Source organism: Octopus sinensis, unplaced genomic scaffold (genome assembly GCF_006345805.1).
Source record: "Octopus sinensis unplaced genomic scaffold, ASM634580v1 Contig19369, whole genome shotgun sequence".
Lineage (NCBI taxonomy): Eukaryota > Metazoa > Mollusca > Cephalopoda > Octopoda > Octopodidae > Octopus > Octopus sinensis.
This window is the reverse complement of record NW_021836298.1, coordinates 7,501-28,730: the sequence shown is the minus strand read 5'-3', so window position 1 is coordinate 28,730 and position 21,230 is coordinate 7,501. Positions and strand designations below refer to the sequence as shown.

Sequence of the window (21,230 nt, the reverse complement as noted above, 5' to 3'; positions counted from 1 at the left end):
ACGTATATTTATTAATTAATTATTTAATTATTGTAGTTTATTTTTAACCTGATGAGTGGCTATATTTATATCGAAGTGGTTTTGCTACTACTATTAATTATTTTACTATAATCGTTTCTTAAATATAGCCACGAAACACGTTCGTTATTCTACCAAATATATACGTTTTATTTATTATTATTTTGCAATTTACTTAATCATCGGTTTATTATTGTTATTTTATATTTAATATTTCTATTATATGTAATATTCTGGTGTAATTTAATTGTTCATTTTCAATTGATAAAAGGTGGCTTTTTTCTAATTCATATATATATATATATATATATATATGATATATATACATATATATATACACACACATATATATATATATATATATATATATATATATATATATATATATATATATATATATATATAATAGATCGTTAGCTACTATACGCATGTTTTCTCTCCTTGTTTCTCTCCTTGTTTTTTTCTGTGTATCTTTCTGTGGAAGAGCGTAGGCTCGAAACGTAAAAGACTTTTTCTATTCCTGAGCGCTATACTAATACATTTGTTTGCTTGTACACCACCTGCCTTTGCCTTTTGTTTATTTTCGTAAACTTTCCCTTTATATAAATATATATATATATATATAGTTAATCCAAACATGAAAACACAAAGAGAAAACACAACAACGCGAGGACGTGGAACAAGTATAGTATTATTGGACGCTGAGGAAATAAGGAAAGAAGGAGGGTTTAACGTTTCGAGAGGAACTTTTCGTCAGAAACATAGGAAAAGGAAAGATCCATTTAAGAAACACACAAAAACCGTTCGATTCACTTCAACATTTAAGTTTAATTCGTCAAAATATTTTCGTCGCTAAAATCCGCGACCTGTTCACTGACAAAAATCCGTGCTGCATCTGAGAAAGTAACAGTTAGTTCGTCATATATATGTACGTATGTATGTGTGTATGTATTTATACACGCATGTATGCATGTATCCATGTATGTATGTATGTACGTACATACGCCTGTGTGTATGTATGTATGTATGTATGTATGTATGTATGTATGTATGTGTGTATATGGACGCACATACACACTATAAACTTAAAGCTATAAACCTATAGTGATGGATAGATGTAGACTGACCACTCATCACAATAATATCAAACTTCAACCTTCCCCGTCTAAACTAGGAAGTGATTTACGACCCTCACCCCCAAAACAAAACTCTAAAACCTATTATCAGACATTTATCTGAATATCACAAAACGTTTGTTTTACTATAACTATTTTCCCCCTTACATCCGGTTACTTCAGGTTATATAAATATATAATATATATATATATATATATACGTATGTATGTGTGTATGTGTGTATGTATGTATGTATGTATGTATGTAGGTATGTGTGTATGCACGTACGTACGCATGTGCGTATGTATGTACACGCGCACGTATGCATGTACCTATGTATGTGTGCGCGTACATGTACGTGCGTATGTACGTGTGTATGCCCATACGCAGGTATGTATGTATGTTTGTACTTATGTGCTACATATGTATGTGAGTATCTAGGAGAATGGGCAGACGTGTCTGTGTGTGTGTGTGTGTACATGTGTATGTGCATGTGAACGTATGTCCGTGTACTGGTATGTGTCCGTCCAAGTTGTGTATATCACTGTTAATTTGTTAAAGGTTGTCTATATATTTCTTTACTACCCACAAGGGCTAAACACAGAGGGGACAAACAAGGACAGACAAAGGGATTTAAGTTGATTGCATCGACCCTCAGTGCGTAACTGGTACTTAATTTATCGACCCAGAAAGGATGAAAGGCAAAGTCGACCTCGGCGGAATTTGAACTCGGAACGTAACGACAGACGTGCTAACGTTTCTGCTAGCTCGCCGTCACATTGTTGAAGGTTGTCTATATACACACATATATGTTTGTATAGACGCACACATATATATATATATATATATGTGTGTGGGTGTGTGTTTGTTCCTCTCATCATCGTCTAACTGTGAATGGATACAACATTTCGGTGCAACTGTGCACATATAACCATATACATATACGCAAGTACACACAATCATATAGACACACTCATAAATATACATATAATCTTAAATTATATACTCATATATACTTATCCACTTTTACATACATATGTCCTATTACATACATACACACACACACACGCACACACATATGCACACATATGCATAAACATACATACGCACACACACACACATACAAAATACGACAGTATACAAGGGCAACGGTTAAAAATCGAAAATGCATTATATTAACCTATCTGCTCTTTTTCTTTTTTCTTTTTTTTATATATGCATAAGCGCATACATATACAATACATACATACATCCATACATGCTCATATGTGCATGCATGTGCATTTTTCTTATAGCACCACACACGCACATACGTATCGAACAACGTACGCCCATACGGTTATATATAACTGCACATAAGTGTTTTAGCACCACGCATTGCAACATGTATGTAAGGATTACATGTAAACGAGAGAGAGGGGTGGTTATAGAATAGTCCGCCTGAATGGGATCTGGATGTTACTCCATTCGGATTTTCGGTTGAGAGTAGGTTTGTATTCTTGTATACAAACAGCTTCTGTGACCTGTCTCAACATTGCATCGGTGGGATGTGTTGATAGGATGTTTAACTTAAGTTTCCCTGAGGATCCCCTGTGGCAGTCCACAGCATGTTGGTAGAAGATGGAGTTTGGCTTCCTTTCAATGTAGTTGTCCAGGTGTTCTTTGAACCTATCATTGATACTTCTAGAAGTCTCACCTATGTATGACTCTGGGTTAGTCTTGCAAGCTCCTTCTTGGCACTCAATTTGGTATACGGTGCCTTTGGTTTTGCAGTTCACATGTGGGTTTGTCGAACATACTGCACAATTACTTTGACAGGTGATTCTGTCAAATGGATATGAACTGCATAATGCGGATTTGGCATTATGCAATCGGCATTATGCAGATCATATCCATTTGATAGAATCACCTGAGAGGTGAAAAGTAGAACAACAAAGGGCCATTGACATCAATCGGATCCATTGTCAGGTTAGAGACCGCAGGTGAGAACAAGATGTCTCTTATGCAAAACAACTGCTCAAACAAGATTGTCAACGACTACCATCACAGGTGTATGAATGTGTCCATCACACACTGAAACACCAACCGCGACCACCACAAACATATAAATGCATACAAATAAACATGTGTGTGTGTGTGTGTGTGTGTCTGTGTGTAAATACACCCGTCTGGCTACTTCATTTGAATTTTACAATATCGATGCTTTTTCAGTTCTGCTGCGTTTCGCTGGAGAACCGTTTTCCCCCAATGTCCAGCGACTCGGAGATCAAACATCTCTATTGTCAATTAAAATGCAGCAGGCGAGGACAGAAAGTCTCTTAAGCAAGAAGTCACCCAAAACCTCACAACGGAAAATGTGAACGACTACCATCACAGTTATGTGTATGTGTCCATCTCACACACACACACACACACACACACACACACACACACATACATAAATGCAGGTAAATGAATATGTGTTTGTACGTGCATCCGTGAGAGAGATTGTGTGTGGGTGTTTGTGTGTGTGTATATGTATGTATGTATGTATGTACGTATATGTATATATATATATATATATATACATAGATACATATATATATATACATATATATACGTACATACATACATACACACACATATATATATATATATATATATACATATATATATATATATATATATATATATATATATATATATATATATATATATATACATATATATATATATATACACATATATAGATACATACATTAATTGTCCCAGCGACGCTTGACAAGCGCAGTGAACATCCCTCTCACTTAGCGATGCGGCAAATTGTACCGATAGAATGAGTGTCGGGCTTAGATATTACTTGGGTTGATATGTTGGACTAAAAACTTAAAGTTGGTTCCAAACCAACTCTGACAGTGTGCTTCCTATGTAAACACCAACCGCTTTTATTAGACGGTTATATCAATGCATAATTGATGTAATTTGTATGTCAATAGCCTTCTTCAGCCGCGTACAATTACTACTCCAAGGACATGTATTACATTAGTTTGGGAAAGAGACGAATTACGTTGGGGATGCAAATCCTCATAGTCCTGTACAACAGAGCGAGGCACCAAAACAAAATCGAAGCGTCCATCCCGTTTTTCACGAAGAATGGGTTCTCAAGAAAAATCTCAGCAAAAATCCAAAGTGTAAAAATAAGCAGAGACACGTGAAAATATTCGAAATACGTAAATATTAACAAGTGAAACCAATTGGTAGATAGGGAATCGTTTTTCATTTCGGATATTTTCATGTGTCTTCGCTTATGTTTACACTTGGGCTTTTTGCTGAGATTTCTCTTGAGAACACAGTCTTCGTGGTAAATGGCGATTTGACGTCTATGTTTAGCATATAGGCTATCCACTTTTAGTGGTCAGTCGTCTAAATTGTGTATATATATATATATATATATATATATATATACATTATATATACACATATATATATACATATATATATATATATACATATACATATACACATATATATATATATATACACACACACATATATATACATATATACATACATACACACATATATATATATATATAATATGAAGTGACTAATGTTGCTAGTAAGCAGCAGCAACATTGCTAGAAATAAGAGTCAGAATGGCTCTTAGCCATCAGTAAGCAAGGGATACAAGCTCCATAGCGCAAGCAAGACAGAGCCGGATCATCGATGATTTCGGATGTGTGATGCATTCCATGTGGTTGCCAAAGGTTAAAACTCAACTGGCCTTGTCTGTTTATAAGAAATACCAAAGCAACCAGTGGCTCCTGGCTAAGAGTTGATTTGGCTCGTATTTCTAGCAATATTTTTGCTTTTTCGTTGTAAATTGCGAATAGTTACCCCAATGATTTATAATTTTCACTTTTATCATTCACGGAATCAGCCACTGATACACACCCGCATACACACACACACATAAATCAATGACAATTTTTGTCTGACTTTTACCATCTTAATGTTTAAACCAATGAACCAATATTCACGAAACTTTCCGTTCATGTTACACTAACATTCAGTTAAGTGATAAGCTAATTGGATTCCTATAAAAATCTATAACGTGCAACCCAGGGGCATTGGAACAAATAAAATTTTAAAATGATAAAGTTGCAAAACGTATTAATTTGACGGAAAGAGAGTATCAAAGAGAGAGGGAGACTTCAATCAGTGAAGGCGAGAACATCAGCAAGAATGGGATTTTAATGTTAATATAGCTGTCGTATACACGCGACGCTGCATACATACTTTTGTAAATACATTGATACAACACACACATACACAGAGAAGTGTGTATTTTATGAATACGTAGCTTTCATGAGAGACAGAGTAAGGGGCTTTTCTGATGTTTATCGGCAAAGAAACACTCACACATAGACACACGCATACATAAGAGTATATACATACAGGGTACATGCATATGTCTATTATACAACATTTTAAACTCGTGATTCCCTGTGTGTACGTATTTAAACGTGTGTGTGTGTGTGTGACACGTCCTATAACTGTCTGTCTCTCTAATTTTGTAGGGACATCCCTGTTACTGTCACATATTTTGGGAGAGTATAACTAGGTCAATATTTCCAAATTTAGTAACTTGAAATAACTTCGTTATTTGTTTGTTGCAGAAAAGTTGCAGAAAAAGGTTAGTGAGGTTTAAAGTTTAACAAATATTACCTAATCATAAAACAGGATTTGGAAGCTGGCATAGGAGCCAATTCTGGGATGCTGGAATCTTTATGTTGAAGGAAAAATGGAGAAAGGAGAAAGGTTGTGCAACAAAATGGTTCATATTTAGTTGAATAAATATTCAATCACATAATATTGTTTTCTCTTCTAATTTCCTTAAATAATCGACATGAACTTTCCGGATAACCTTAAGTACCAAGCATTCTACTCTCAGCTACAAATGAAGGTAGATAACTATCAACATATGGGAGGATGTTAAATCTGCCGATATAACAATGGAAGCGTTTAAGGAGGCAATTAAGTATGGCAACAACAACGAACGGATATTTCAAAGTTTATCTTTATTTCAAAAGCTAATTTCTAACAAAGGAACCAAACCAGTGAAGGGTATCTCTTATGTGAGAGATAGATCTGCTAGAATTAGTAGCTAATTCCTCTGCACTCCACACCTCATCATTGTAAAGGAGGACACATTGGAGAATGTGGTTCTTGGTTCTCTATACTTTGGTCAAAGGTCTCTCTCTTTGGTCAGCATTCACCTGGGAGTAAACAACAGCAGAATTTACACAGAAATTCACCGTTCATATAATGAGAGATACTCAAGGGCAGAAAAGCACTCAGCATCTTTAAGGCCTCTTCTGAGGGTCTCAACTGTACGTTCCTCTGGTTTACAATTTATAAACCACTCACAAAGCATTTGATAACTCTGTTTTACTGTGTCACAAGGGAAAACGTTCTTGATAATATCCTGGTCAATTGCTGGAATTCCTAAAAAAATACCTGCAAAAGATACAATAAGAAATAACAGCAACAGTATTAACAATATTTCTATATATAAAGCTGAAGTTGTCTGTGTATGGCAGGTTTGGTAGCCTTCAACTAAAATTATCTCCTCTGAGATCCTGTGGTGCAAGCTGACCAAAATTGAGAGTATGATAGAAGAAGGCTTGCTCTTCCCTTCCGTACCAGAATCGGACCATGTTAACACCAAAAATTATTTACATCAAAAAGGTGCTTTTTTCTATGAAAATCCCTATTTTTTACGATTTTTTTACTGATATGTCGCCATTTTTCGGTGTATTTCAACCAGAAAAATGTTCACTTAAAGAGAATAACAAGCTATATAATTCCAAAATTGTACTTTTCAAAAATTCCAGTTCTAAAGGGTCGAAACAAACCCGCGCAACGCCGGGCGATACTGCTAGTGTTATAGTAAAAGTCTTTATCTTTATTAACAATCTAAATTTTATTATTGAGAGACATTCCTAACATGAATGGTCAACCAGCAATCACAATGGCTTTGGACAATAATTTTATACTTTCACCATTTAGTGTTTAAACCGGCTATATCCGGCTCAAATATTCTATATGTTTTATATCCAAACTGGCAATATTAAGCCTCTCATACCAAACCTAAATTGACATTCTAAAAATAAACAATCGCACCATTGAAACCTCAAAGATATAAGATAATGCATGATTAATTCAAAACAATTTGAATAAAAAAAATATTACATTTAACAGAGTAATCTGAACACTAAAGGATTCAACAATATTTAGATCCAAAACAAACATTTGATTGATCTTCGTAAATGTCCTCTATTAAGACATCTTACATAATCTAACAATGTTGCAATTATATCACTTAATTATCACTTAATTACAGTTTCTCTCTAAGTTTTGTTTACTTTGCTTATATCTGTGCCAAATCATGTGAAGGCGCATGGCTCAGTGGTTAGAGCGTTGAGCTTAATATCGCGAGGTTGTGAGTTCGAATCCCGGACCGGGCTGCGTGTTGTGTTCTTGAGCAAGATACTTTATTTCACGTTGCTCCAGTTCACTCAGCTGTAACAAAAGCTAGGGCCAAGCTGTATCGGCCCCTTTGCTCTCCCCATGGATAACGCTGGTGGCGTGGAGAGGCGAAGCCTGGGCGACTGCTGGTCTTCCAGAATCAACTTTGTCCGGACTTGTGTCTGGGAGAGTAACTTTCTAGGTTCAATCTCATGGACAGTCATGACTGAAGGGGTCGCTCTCTTTCCGTATGCCAAATCTATTACATGGCATTGTTCTCAAGACTAATCTTCACTAACAATCTGCTTAATTCCAATGTCAGACAAGTTATACATCAAAGATCCAATAACAAACAAATGTCACAACCACTTCAAGAAGGATAAACATACACCTAATCCCTTTGTTAAACATTGTTGCTGATAGTATTTAATTTTACATTTTATTCTACACAATAAGGGCAATGAGACAAGCAGGACAAACAGACAGATCATCAAAGAGCATTCTTACCAACTCGACTTCTGCTTGTTACAGGTTTTAAACACCTCAGACATCGTTTCAGTGGAACGTTTGAACATTCTTCACATGTCACAAGGTGTCCACAGGGATGAACTTTTGTTGTGGCCGCTTTATTTCTGCACCACAATCATCTGTGCAATGAAATACAAACATATCTAATCAATGACATTCATTTATAAGAAATATGACATTGCGTACGTGTTTACAGAAGAGAATATTATGAGAGACTTCAGTGACAATCAAGAGCACATCAGAAATTCTTTAAACCATTACATATTGGCAGATTTGTGTGTAGCTAAATAGTCCATGCACACACACACACACACATACATAAAATGTGGGGTGCCAGTGAGGTACCTCTGTCAATAGAACCCATTATGTGAATGTAATTGAAACAGTGTTCTTTCTTTGACCACCCAACAACTACAATTGTTGTTTTGTGCTACCTTTCATCAAAACACTAGCAACAGTTTTATTTATTGTTAGAACTTAAACGAAACACACATATAAACATGATTATTATATACAAAATAGTTTATCTTGTCATTGCCAGGAAATACTTACTGTGGCGGTAAAAATGTTTGTAATTTTGTTTTCAAATTTGAGTTTTTAATGAGGTCCAATGGCTGGCTAGATATCTGGTAACCACAAGGCCAGAGAACCTTTCGTCTTTGCTCAAGCTGAGCTCAGTGCAGCACTACAAAGGATGAAATATAAAATGATAACAATATTACACAAATATTCATAACAGATACCTCTAATTACAGAACAGATCATATAAATCTAGTCATAGTTTGTTTATCCAGTAATTAACCCTTTCGTTACCAACCCAGCTCAGGCTCTGTAGTACAAATGTCTTGTTTTCAAAAGTTCTGAATTAAAATCTTCCACCAAACCTTAGTCACAATTTATGTTCCTAACACTAGCTGAATGATAAGTTATTTTACTAAATTCTTTGTTATATTTAAAATAATTGAAAGAAACACAGAGCATCTCAAAATATATACAGTAACGAAAGGGTTAAACCAATTATAAAATATTTACTACCTCCATCATCTCTAATTCAGATCATTTCCCATTCTCATTCGTTTTTGACTTTATTTTCGACATTAATTTACGAAGCCCAGTATTGTTGCGTTTGTCAATATGTCTAAATGTAGAAAAATGGTGAAATATTCCTTTTGACAATCTATTAACGGCTTTTTAAAAAATAACTTGCTCGCTTTCTCCTTACATCATATACTACTAACGTACGCGGTAATCACATTCTGTTAAAATGGTTTATTGATGTGTTTTGTTCCTTTCCTTCCCTGATGAGATGATTGCATTGTTTTACATATTTTTTTATTCTCTCTGGAAGAATCTCAATACTTTTCTCGAAATATATGTTGGAAGTATAGATGGTTTAAATAGCATGTGTTTGATTCCATGTCTTAATTTATCTTTTTCTTTCTCTCTCTGTATATAAATATATATATATATATATATATATATATATATATATATATATATATATATATATATGTATATATTGAGTCAAGTACATTAACACCAACATCAAATGAAAATTGAATGGAAATTGTAGTTAAGACACCCGTACCGGTGACACGTAAAAGCACCAACCGATCGTGGCCGTTAACCAGTCTCCTCTGGCCCCTGTGCTGGTGGCACGTAAAAAGCACCCACTACACTCACGGAGTGGTTGGCGTTAGGAAGGGCATCCAGCTGTAGAAACTCTGCCAGATCAGACTGGTGCCTGGTGCAGCGTCCTGGCTTCGCAGACCCTGGTCGAACTGTCCAACTCATGCTAGCATGGAAAACGGATGTTAAATGATGACGATGATATGTATGTATATATATGTATATATATATATATGATATGAGAAAATATGGAAGAAAGGAAAATGGAATTCATGAGACTCTTCATTCCATATTCTTTGTCTCATATTTCATAAAAATCTACGGACATGAAGTAAATCCAATGGTATTTAAATCTGTACTGTTGATGACATCAGATAGCCGAATACGGTGAACAGGCTTTAACCAGCATACTAGAAGGTGTATACCTAAACTTAAAATCATTACCTTCATGTGTGTGTGTGTGTACCTAACTGTACATACAAAACTTAAATACAGGAAAACTCACTAAGGACCATGCTTCATTGTATCCATTCTCTAGTGTCCCAACGTTGAACATTGTTATGACATTATTTACATTTGATGGATGTCCTTATCTTGTTTGTTGTTAACACGACGTTTCAGCTGATATACCCTCCAGCCTTTATCAATTGTCTTGGGGGAAATTTCGAACCTGGGTTCTCATTCCTAAGTATTTTTCGATGCTATTATAATTATTATTCAGGTCACACCCTGGAATCGAACTCAGAATCTTGGGATTAGTAGGCCCCGCTTTTAACCACTATGCCATATGCCCACATGCATATGGTGTAGTGGTTACATTATTTACAACTGACGGATATTTGTCCTCATCTTGTTGTTTCGGCTGATATACCCTCCGGCCTTCATCGGGTGTCTTGGGGAAATTTCGAACCTGGGTTCTCATTCCTAAGGTATTTTCGATATTATTATTATTATTCAGGTCACTGCCTGGAATTGAACTTGGAATCTTGGGGGTTAGTAGCCTGCGCTCTTAACCACTATGCCATATGCGTGTCAAATGTAAATAATGTACGTAATTCCTCATCTCTTAAATATAGAATTGTTATATGTCTACAAGAAGTCAGTGGATACATGTCATGTACAAGAAGTAGGATAGAGAGCAGTTTCACTCAGAATTCTTCATAGAATGGACTGGATGTATTTACCATGGCACCAGCACTATAAAGCTCAGACATCTCTTCTATCCTGCATCATTGTTAATTGAGAATAATATCTCCTCTATTAAAAAGGCCACTTCTCCGTCACATTGTGATGGATGTGTTTATATGGCCAACAACCGAGATGGGTCACCTCTCGACCGTGGTGAGACGACATCTTTGAGAGTGAAAGGAGATGGAATATTGTTTGTTTCATAATATCACTTGGGTCATAAGGGGAGACTGGATCACGGAATGGTAATGGAGGATGGGGTTGATAGGGGAGAATTGATACATGACAAGCAAAACTTGTCTGTCTTTCTGTCTCTCTCTCACAAACACACACAGATATATATATATATATATATATATATATATAACGGGAAGCTTTATGAAAATAGACAAAAGACGAAGGCAGGTGGAAAACAAACAAACAATTGTATTAGTATGGCGCTCAGGAAATATAAATAAAACAAGTCTTTAACGTTTCGAGCCTACGCTCTTCAACAGAAAGATACACAGAGAGAAAAAAAACACAGAAAGAAGGAGAGAAAAAAAATGCGTGCAGTAACTAACGAATCAACATGGCGATCTGATTTCGGCCAGAGGTCAAAGATCAAACATGAGACGCGAGAGCGAAATAAGGGGAGATAATAGGGTTGATAATAGGGTTGAATGACCAGCTATTAGTGCGTAGGAGGGGTCTGGACGTGTGTATGTATAGGGTTGGTGTATGTATTAGTATGTATTAGTATGTATAAGGGTGTGTGTGTGTGTGTGTGTGTGTGTATGAGAGAGTATTAGTGCGTAGGATAGGTCTGGAGTGCGTATGTATGGGGTTGGTGTATGTATTAGTATGTATTAGTATGTATTAGTACGTATTAGTATGTATAAGTGTGTGTGTGTGTGTATGAGAGAGTATAAGTGCGTATGAGGGGTCTGGACGTGTGTATGTATAGGGTTGGTGTATGTATTAGTATGTATTAGTATGTATTAGTACGTATTAGTATGTATTAGTTGGTGTATGTATTAGTATGGCACATCATATATGATGTGATGTGTAAAGTCGTGTGTTGTAGTGAGGAGAAGAGGGGGAGGGGGAGAAGAGGGTGGAGAAGGGGAGGGGGAGAAGAGGGGGAGGGGAGGGGGAAGAGGAGAGGAGGGGGATAAGGAAGGTGGAGGAGGAGGGGGAAGAGGGAGAGGGGGAGAGAGAAGGGGAGGGAGGGAGCAGAGGGAAGGGGAAGAGGGAAGGAGGGAGGGAGAAAGAGGGAAGAAGGGAAGGGGAGTAGGGGTGAAAGGATGAAGGACTGAAGAAGTAGGGGTCGGGAGGGAAGGATAGGTGAGGAGGGGGGAGAGGGGGGTTAGATGAGGAGGGGGGAGTTGAGACCAAATGGCGTATAAGAGCGAAGAGAGAAGATTAATTCCTGTTCACGGCGCAAACGGGAATCCGGATGGCCTCTGTGTAAGGACAAACCGAACACAGATAGGTGTTGCAAGGAGTGACCGGTGGAGCGGAAATGGCGTGAGACCGGTGTGTCGTTCGCAAGGTGGATGTCACGAAGGTGTTCCGCGAACCGGTCAGCCAAGCGGCGTCCCGTTTGTCCGATGTACAAGGAATTGCAGAGAGAGCAAGAGACGCAATAGATAATATTGCTGGAGGTGCAGGTGAAGGAGTGGATGATGGGATAGGGTCGATGGTGGGTGCTAGTGAGGCGGGTGGTGTTGGAGAGGTAAGAGCAAATGCGGCAACGTGGGCGGGAGCAGGGGAACGAGCCGGGTTGGGAGGTAGGGTCAGGGAAGGAGCTATAGACCAAAAGGTCTCGAAGGTCTCGAAGGCTCGTTTGAAAGAGGGGAGGGGTCGGTTAGGGAAGAGGTGTGAAGTGGACGGGTCGGACTGGAGATGACGGAAAGCTCGAAGAATGGTGCGTTGGAGACGTAGGGTCGTGGGGTGGTAAGTGAGGGGAAAAGGGAGGCGGGAGACTACAGGGCGGGTTCGGGGAGAGAGAGCAGATACACGGTCCACGGACCGTGCTCTGGCAAGGGCGGTGTGGATAGTGGTGAGGGGGTATCCACGTAGGGTGAAGTGGTGAGCCATACGTTGAGACTGAGTCTCAAAGTCATGGTCGTCACTACAGAGCCTACGTAGACGGAGGAATTGGGAATAGGGGATGGAAAGCTTGGTGTGTTCTGGGTGGGAGGAAGAGAAGTTGAGATATGAGTGTGAGTCTGTGTGTTTGTAGTGAATGGAGGTGGTAAGAGTGGAGTGAAGAATGCTAACCGAAATGTCGAGGAAGGAGACAGAGGTGTTGGAGATAGTGGAAGTGAAGTGGAGGGCTGGATGGAAAGATTGGACGAAAGAGAGGAAGGAATCTAGATGTTCACGGGTGAGTGAGGTGGCACCGATAATGTCGTCAATGTAACGACCATATAGTTCAGGAGTGGGACCAGTGAAATTAGAGAATATTTGGGCCTCAACATAGCCAACGAACAGGTTCGCATAGTTGGGGCCCATTCGCGTTCCCATGGCCACTCCCGAGACTGATGGTAGAACTCGCCCGCGAACGAGAAGCAGTTCAGAGTAAGGACAAGTTCGGCCAGACGAATGAGTGTGGAGGTGTCAGGTACAGGGTTAGAACGGAGGTCAAGAAAGTGTCGAAGGGCCTGCAGTCCTTCGTGGTGAGGGATAACAGTATAGAGGCTTTGGATGTCCATAGTAAAAAGGATTTTGGAGGAGCCGGGAGGAAAGGAGAAAGAGTTGAAAAGCCGGAGAGCATGGTTGGTATCGTGGATGTGGGAGGGAAGAGATGCCATTAGGGGGGCAAGGACACGGTCGAGGTATTTAGAGATGAGCTCCGTGGGGCAGTTACAGGCGGAGACGATGGGGCGGCCAGGGTTGTTGGGTTTGTGGATTTTGGGGAGGAAGTAAATGGTGGGGGTACGTGGGGTTCGCACAATTAGGTTGGATGCGGTGCGGGGGAGACGGGAGGACGAGATGAGGTCGCCGACAGTAGAGGATACCGTCTGTTGGTAGCTACGTGTGGGGTTAGAGGGCAGAGGGGAATAGAAGGAGGTGTCATTGAGTTGGCGGAAAGCCTCGGCCCTATAGAGGTCCGCGCGCCACACCACTACAGCTCCACCCTTGTCAGCCGGTTTGATGATAATGTCAGCGCGCCGTTGGAGGAAACGAAGAGCCAAGAGCTCAGCCGGGGAGATGTTGAGGCGGCGTTGGCGCCTGGAGAAGTTGAACCGCTCCAATGCACGCTGACAAGCGCCCGCGAAAAGATCCACTGCTAGGATCTGGCCAGGGGCAGGCGTCCACGGGGATGGTCGGCGGCCCAGGCCAGTGAAGCAGTCCTCTTCGTTGGGTGTGGGTGGCGAGTCGTGGTAATGCGCACCCAACCGGACACGGCGCACAAAGTTGTGGACATCAACTCGCGTCTGGAATTCCTTACAGGATGGAGTGAGGGGGATATATATTTACAAACAATTGTAAAATTTATCTCATCTAAAATATCCATGGGTGTACCCTCGGAATTAAACATCTCTTTTCATAGCAAGGTGCAAACAGTTATTGCCTTCACTATCAACAGCATTTCGCGAGGTGGCCCCTGGAAACGGCTTCAAGCAACAGTGTCATTTTCTGATTGTTCTTCAATTCTGATTTCACTGAACCCTTTGTGGAGGTAAAAATAGAAAATGAAAATTTACATGAAAATCCGGGTGAATATCAATGTGTCGTTATTATCTTCTACTGGGTACTTGATCAAACTGTCTGTCAATAGAGTTAACCTTCATGATGTCTTCTATAATTTGCTCTGTGTATGTGTTAGATACACGATAAAGGCTTCATAAACAAATTGCTTCAGCCTAACCTATCTTTATCCCTTACTATGGTAAGGCAGCTTCAGGGGTAGCTTCTGTAAATATGCTAAGCACTGATGCTGGTCATAATTCAATCAATAAACACAGGAGCAAGTAAAAATAGGAGAAGGGGGTAAGTGGAGCCCCATTTAAGAGGCCCTTCAGAATTTAAATTGAACCTTCTATGGTGGTGAGCTGGCAGAAACGTTAGCACATTGGGCAAAATGCTTAGTGGTATTTTCTCTGCCGCTACGTTCTGAGTTCAAATTCCGCCGAGGTCAACTTTGTTTTCATCCTTTCGGCATCGATAAATTAAGTACCAGTTATGAACTGGGGTCGATGTAATCGACTTAATCCGTTTGTCTGTCCTTGCTTGTCCTCTCCGTGTTTAGCCCCTTGTGGGTAGTAAAGAAATAAGAAACGTTAGCACGCCGGGCGAAAAGTTTAGCGGTATTTAGTCTGTCTTTACGTTCTGAGTTCAAATTCCGCCAAGGTCGTCTTTGACATTCATCCTCTTGGGAACGATAAATGAAGTACCAGTTGCATACTGAGGTTAATCTACACGACAGTCCCCAAAATTTCGGGCCTTGTGCCCAGAGTAGAAAAGAAATCGAACCTCCTTACGATACTCCCTGGGCATTCATGGTATGAAATTTATCGTCATTGCTCCAATGCCATGTATTTATTTTAAAATGCAGTAAAAATAGTGGGACCCCAATTAGGTGGTACTTCAAAACATAAATTCTCTCAGTATTGGGTAGTTACTGGTTTGAGTTTCGTTTTCTCTAATGACTTAATAACTATTAATTATCTCTATCATTGTGATGTTTGTATTTTTCACGTTTTTCTTCCATCTTTCCATAACTTCCAGCCAACATTATGATGTGGTGGCTTTGATGCTGGTCGAGGTTAGTTAACAAATGCATATTATATACACTCTCTCGTCTTTCATTGATCTGTTAAATATTGATATCATTAAGGTACCAGTGAAATAATGGGGGTAGGTTTAATCACCTGTATACTCTTTTACTTGTTTCAGTCATTTGACTGTGGCCATGCTGGAGCACCACCTTTAGTCGAACAAATCGACCCCAGGATTTATTCTTTGTAAGCCTAGTACTTATTCTATCGGTCTCTTTTGCTGAATCACTAAGTCGATTTGTTCGACTAAAGGTGGTGCTCCAGCATGGCCACAGTCAAATGACTGAAACAAGTAAAAGAGTATACAGCTGATTAAACCTACCCCCATTATTTCACTGGTACCTTAATGATATTAATATTTAACAGATCAATCAAAGACGAGAGAGTGTATATAATATGCATTTGTTAACTAACCTCGACCAGCATCAAAGCCACCACATCATAATGTTGGCTGGATGTTATGGAAAGAGGGAAGAAAAACGTGAAAAATACAAACATCACAATGATAGAGATAATTAATAGTTATTAAGTCATTAGAGAAAACAAATGTAATTAAGTCAACATAGGCGCAGGAGTGGCTGTGTGGTAAGTAGCTTGCTAACCAGCCACATTGTTCCGGGTTCAGTCCCACTGCGTGGCATCTTGGGCAAGTGTCTTCTGCTATAGCCCCGGGCCGACCAATGCCTTGTGAGTGGATTTGGTAGACGGAAACTGAAAGAAGCCTGTCGTATATATGTATATCTTTATGTGCGTGTGTGTGTGTGTGTTTGTGTGTCTGTTTTTGTCCCCCCACCATTGCTTGACAACCGATGCTGGTGTCTTTACGTCCCCATAACTTAGCGGTTCGGCAAAAAGAGACCGATAGAATAAGTACTGGGCTTACAAAGAATAAGTCCCGGGGTCGAATTGCTCGATTAAAGGCGGTGCTCCAGCATGGCCGCAGTCAAAGAAAAAAAGATATATTTATTCACTACACACTCTACACAGTACAAAAATTGTATATACACACCTGAGTAAACACAGAAATGTATATATGGTACAATGAACAACAGTTATATAAACATGAAATTTAGGAGAGAAAGAAGGGCTATAGATAGTTGTATGGACCCCATTACATGACTGGTATTGCATTTTATCAACCTTGCAAAGATGGAAGGACAAGTCGATCTTGGCAGGATTTGAACTCAGAACATAAAGAGTCATAAATAAATACCACAAGGTATTTTGTCCAACAGTAATAAGACACAAGAAACAGAGTGGAGTGGGAGAACAGTTTATTGCATAAACCCCTGGATATTACTGGTACATATTATAATGACCCCAGAGTGCTAATAGATACTCTGGCAAGATTTGAACATGGAACATAAAGAAACAAATGTAAATACTGAAAGGGGTGATTCTGTATTTAGCCCAGGGTCAGAGGAAAAAGGGAAATTACAAGAGCGAGAGAGAGAGAGAAGGCGGAAGTTTTACATGCGATGAACAGAAGAAAAGGGAGGGTTTGAACCTGTAACGTTGAGGTAACGGAGAATGAGATGACCAGTCAGGCAAGAACTATGATGATGATTAATTAAAGTAGAATCAAAATCAAATTCGATGACTGGCATCCGTGCTAGCGGGGTGCAAAGAGCACCATACGAGTGTGATCGTTGACAGAGCAGCTAACCGGCTTGCTTGCCAGTGGCACATAAAAGGCACCATTCGAGTGTGATTGTTACCAGCGTCGCCTTACTGGCACCTGTACCGGTGGCATGTGTAAAAAGATTCGAGTGAGGTCGTTCCTGACTGGCCCCCGTGCCAGTGGAACGTAAAAGCACCCACTACACTCTCGGAGTGGTTGGCGTTAGGAAGGGCATCCAGCTGTAGAAACTCTGCCAGATCAAGATTGTTGCCTGGTGCAGTGATCTGGTTCGCCAGTCCTCAGTCAAATTGTCCAACCCATGCTAGCATGGAAAGCGGACGTTAAACGATGATGATGAAGAAGATTACAGTGACATTACAGTGTGAAAGAGGGAAGAACGACAACAACCCCATGGTGGGATTATGGCATGAATGACTCATTGAAAAAATGCGACAAACATTATTGAAAGTGCAAAAGAAACAGATTTGGATATTCCAGAATCGAAAGGGACTTACTTTCGAACAGCCAAATGTAAGGGTGTGTCACCATATTTGTCCCCGATATTGGCATTAATGCCAATGTGAATTAACAACAGACCAACTGTGTCTGTGTAACCAGAACTACAGGTGTAGTGTAAGGAGTTATCTCGTTGGTTCACCCGAAGAAAAGAAGAAAAAAATAGTAAAAATGGTGTTGGAAGGGGAGGAGAAAAATTAGAAGCAAAAAAACAACACAGAAAAAGATAAGAAAAAGAATCAAATTCATTAACCCTTTCGTTACCAACATGGCTGAAACCGCCTCTGGCTCTGTAGTACAAATGTCTTGTTTTCATACATTCTGAATAAAATCTTCCACCAAACCTTAGTCACAATTTATGTCCCTAAAACTAGCTTAAGGATAACGAAGTTATTTTACTACATTCTTTGTTATATTTAAGGTAATTGAAAGAAACACAGAACATCTCAACAGAAAGATGGTAACGAAAGGCTTAAAGGGGTGGAATGATTGGGGCAGGGAGTAATTAAATGGAATTTATACTGTATTTACACATACGGGTATACACACACGCATATATATATATATGTATATGTGTGTGTGTGTGTGTGTGGAGGCGCAATGGCCCAGTGGTTAGGCCAGCAGACTTGCAGTCGTCGGATCGCTGTTTTGATTCCCAGTCTTGAAATGGGTAACTATTTACCTCATCCACACACACACACATCATCATCATTGTTTAACGTCCGTTTTACATGCTAGCATGGGTTGAACCGTTCAACTGGGGTCTGGGAAGCCAGGAAGCTGCACCTGGATCCAATCTTGATCTGGCAGAGTTTCTACTGCTGGATGCCCTTCCTAACGCCAACCACTCCATGGGTGTAGTGAGTGCATTTTACGTGCCACCGGCACAGGTGCCAGGGGTGTGAATATTTGAATCACTGATTCACTTTTGTTACTGATCCAACCTTTACTGCCTAGCTTCAGCTAAACTCAGGTACACATTCTTCCTGTTTCATATGCACATAAATTCTTATAAAATTTCCCCACAGCCCCTACACATTGGTAGTACTTACCTCTTTGAGAAGCCCAGCTCTATATTCCTGCAGACAATATCCCATCTACTGACTACCATCGTTTCCTTCTAACTTCCAATATTTCAATTTTGAAGTAAAAAGCTACCAAGAACCATCATCTTTGTCCTTTTGGGTATCTTTCTCTATTCAATGAACACCAGTACAGTTTTATAAAGCCAGATCAAGTTGGGGCTTGATTCCTATGTGACACACCAGTATTTTCGTATGTTTGATAAATTCTGCAAAAGAATTGCTGTGGCCCTTGGCATCAATAAAAGCTTCAACTGTTTGTGGCAAAAGGACTTCTTGACAAAGTCACCATCCATCTACTAACTCCATCTTTCCCTCATCTCTTGAGTTGAATATTTCCTACCAGAATACCCCATTGCAGTGTGTGAGGATGGGTTTCTCTCTCACTCACATTCTCTTAATTCTAGCATGCTTCAAGGTTTGGTTAAATCTCTCTCTATATACAGCTGAAGTTGTCTGTGTATGGCAGGTTGGTAGCCTTCAACTAACACTATCTCCTCCGAGACCCTGAGGAGCAAGTTGACCAAAATTGAGAATATGATAGAAGAAGCCTTGCTCTTCATTCCGTAGAAGATAAAATTCAAATCAGACCATGTTAAGACCAAAAATTATTTGCATCAAAAAGCTGCTTTTTTTCTATGAAAATCCCTATTTTTAACGATTTTTTGACTGATGTGTCGCCATTGTTCGGTGTATTTCAACCAGAAAAATGTTCACTTAAAGAGAATAAAAAGCTACATAACGCAAAATTTTTACTTTTCAAAAAATTCCAATTTTAAAGGGTCAAAACAAACCTAAGCAACGTCGTGCTATACTGCTAGTATATATAAAAAGTGACAATGATGAGGATTAGAGGAAAGAGTTGAAGAAAGAAATGAAACATTATGGACAAATGTATGTGATTACTTAGGAACATTTCATATTGTGTATAAAATAAGAAACAAGCAATCAAATTTGAGATGGAAATAAACAGAACAACTTACTTCATCTGGATGCTCAGTTATGAAGATTTTGACTGCTTCAATGTCACCATTTTTTTCATGATCTCATTGATGTCCATGTCTTTTAAATGAAAGATGTCAAAAGAGAAGATAAAACAATTTTTAAAAAAACTCCTAAAATGAGGTAAACAACAATATACAGAAGATGATGGTTCTAAAATATTGCATAAGATAACAAAAATATTGTAAACTTCAGTTTATCTAAACTATTATTCAAAGCTGAATGTTCTTCTTGACACTAATAAGCCAAGGCACAGGAGTGGCTGTGTGGTAACGGGCTTGCTTACCAATCACATGGTTTCGGGTTCAGTCCCACTGCATAGCACATTGGGCAAGTGTCTTCTACTATAGCCTCGGGCCGACCAAAGCTTTGTGAGTGGATATGGTAGACGGAAACTGAAAGAAGCCCGTCGTATATATATATATATATATATATATATATATATATATATATATATATATATATATACATGTATGTATATATGTGTGTGTATACGTTTGTACGTCTGTATTTGTCCCCCAATATCGCTTGGCAACCGATGCTGGTGTGTTTACGTCCCCGTAACTTGGCGGTTTGGCAAGAGACCGTTAGAATAAGTACTAGGCTTACAAAGAATAAGTCTTGAGGTCGATTTTCTCGACTAAAGGCGGTGCTCCAGCATGGCCGCAGTCAAATGACTGAAACCAGTAAAAAAGTAACAGTCACTGTGCTGTGTCTCTTATTTCTTTACTGCCCACAAGGGGCTAAACACAGAGGGGACAAACAAGGACAGACAAAGGCATTAAGTCGATTACATCAACCCTCAGTGCGTAACTGGTACTTTATTTATCGACCCCGAAAGGATGAAAGGCAAAGTCGACCTAGGCGGAATTTGAACTCAGAACGTAACGACAGACGAAATACATGTTTCTTTACTGCCCACAAAGGGCTAAATATAGAGGGGACAAGCAAGGACAGACAAGGGATTAAGTCGATTACATCAACCCCCAGTGCGTAACTGGTATTTTATTTATCGAACCCGAAAGGATGAAAGGCAATGTCGACCTCGGCGGAAATTTGAACTCAGAACGTAACGACAGACAAAATACTGCTAAGCATTTCGCCCGGCGTGCTAACGATTCTGCCAGCTTGCCACCTTGGTTAGCTACATTACTCTGCTTATTACAGTTCGATTGGTTACAGTTCAACCCTGAATGCTGGAAAGTGCTCTGTTGATCACTGTACATCTTGAGCTATAAATCTGCGGATCAC

The 21,230-nt window shown here is 39.3% G+C and overlaps 1 long non-coding RNA gene across 15 annotated transcripts; it reads right to left on the bottom strand.

Annotated features, from left to right (window-relative positions):
* Positions 1 to 6,175: 6,175 nt before the first annotated feature.
* LOC115232123 lies at positions 6,176 to 20,069 on the bottom strand. Of its 15 annotated transcripts, none has more exons than XR_004997800.1 (6): positions 17,895 to 18,153; positions 14,458 to 14,649; positions 9,208 to 9,310; positions 8,725 to 8,857; positions 8,152 to 8,291; positions 6,176 to 6,633 (listed from the first exon to the last, which is right to left on the bottom strand). It is a non-coding gene; the product is annotated as an uncharacterized LOC115232123 (long non-coding RNA). The 15 variants fall into 15 exon arrangements; XR_004997799.1 differs by lacking the exon at positions 9,208 to 9,310 and adding an exon at positions 16,173 to 16,209 and having other exon boundaries at positions 14,503 to 14,649; positions 17,895 to 18,148; XR_004997801.1 differs by lacking the exon at positions 9,208 to 9,310 and adding an exon at positions 16,173 to 16,209 and having other exon boundaries at positions 14,558 to 14,649; positions 17,895 to 18,144.
* Between the last annotated feature and the right edge of the window lie 1,161 nt (positions 20,070 to 21,230).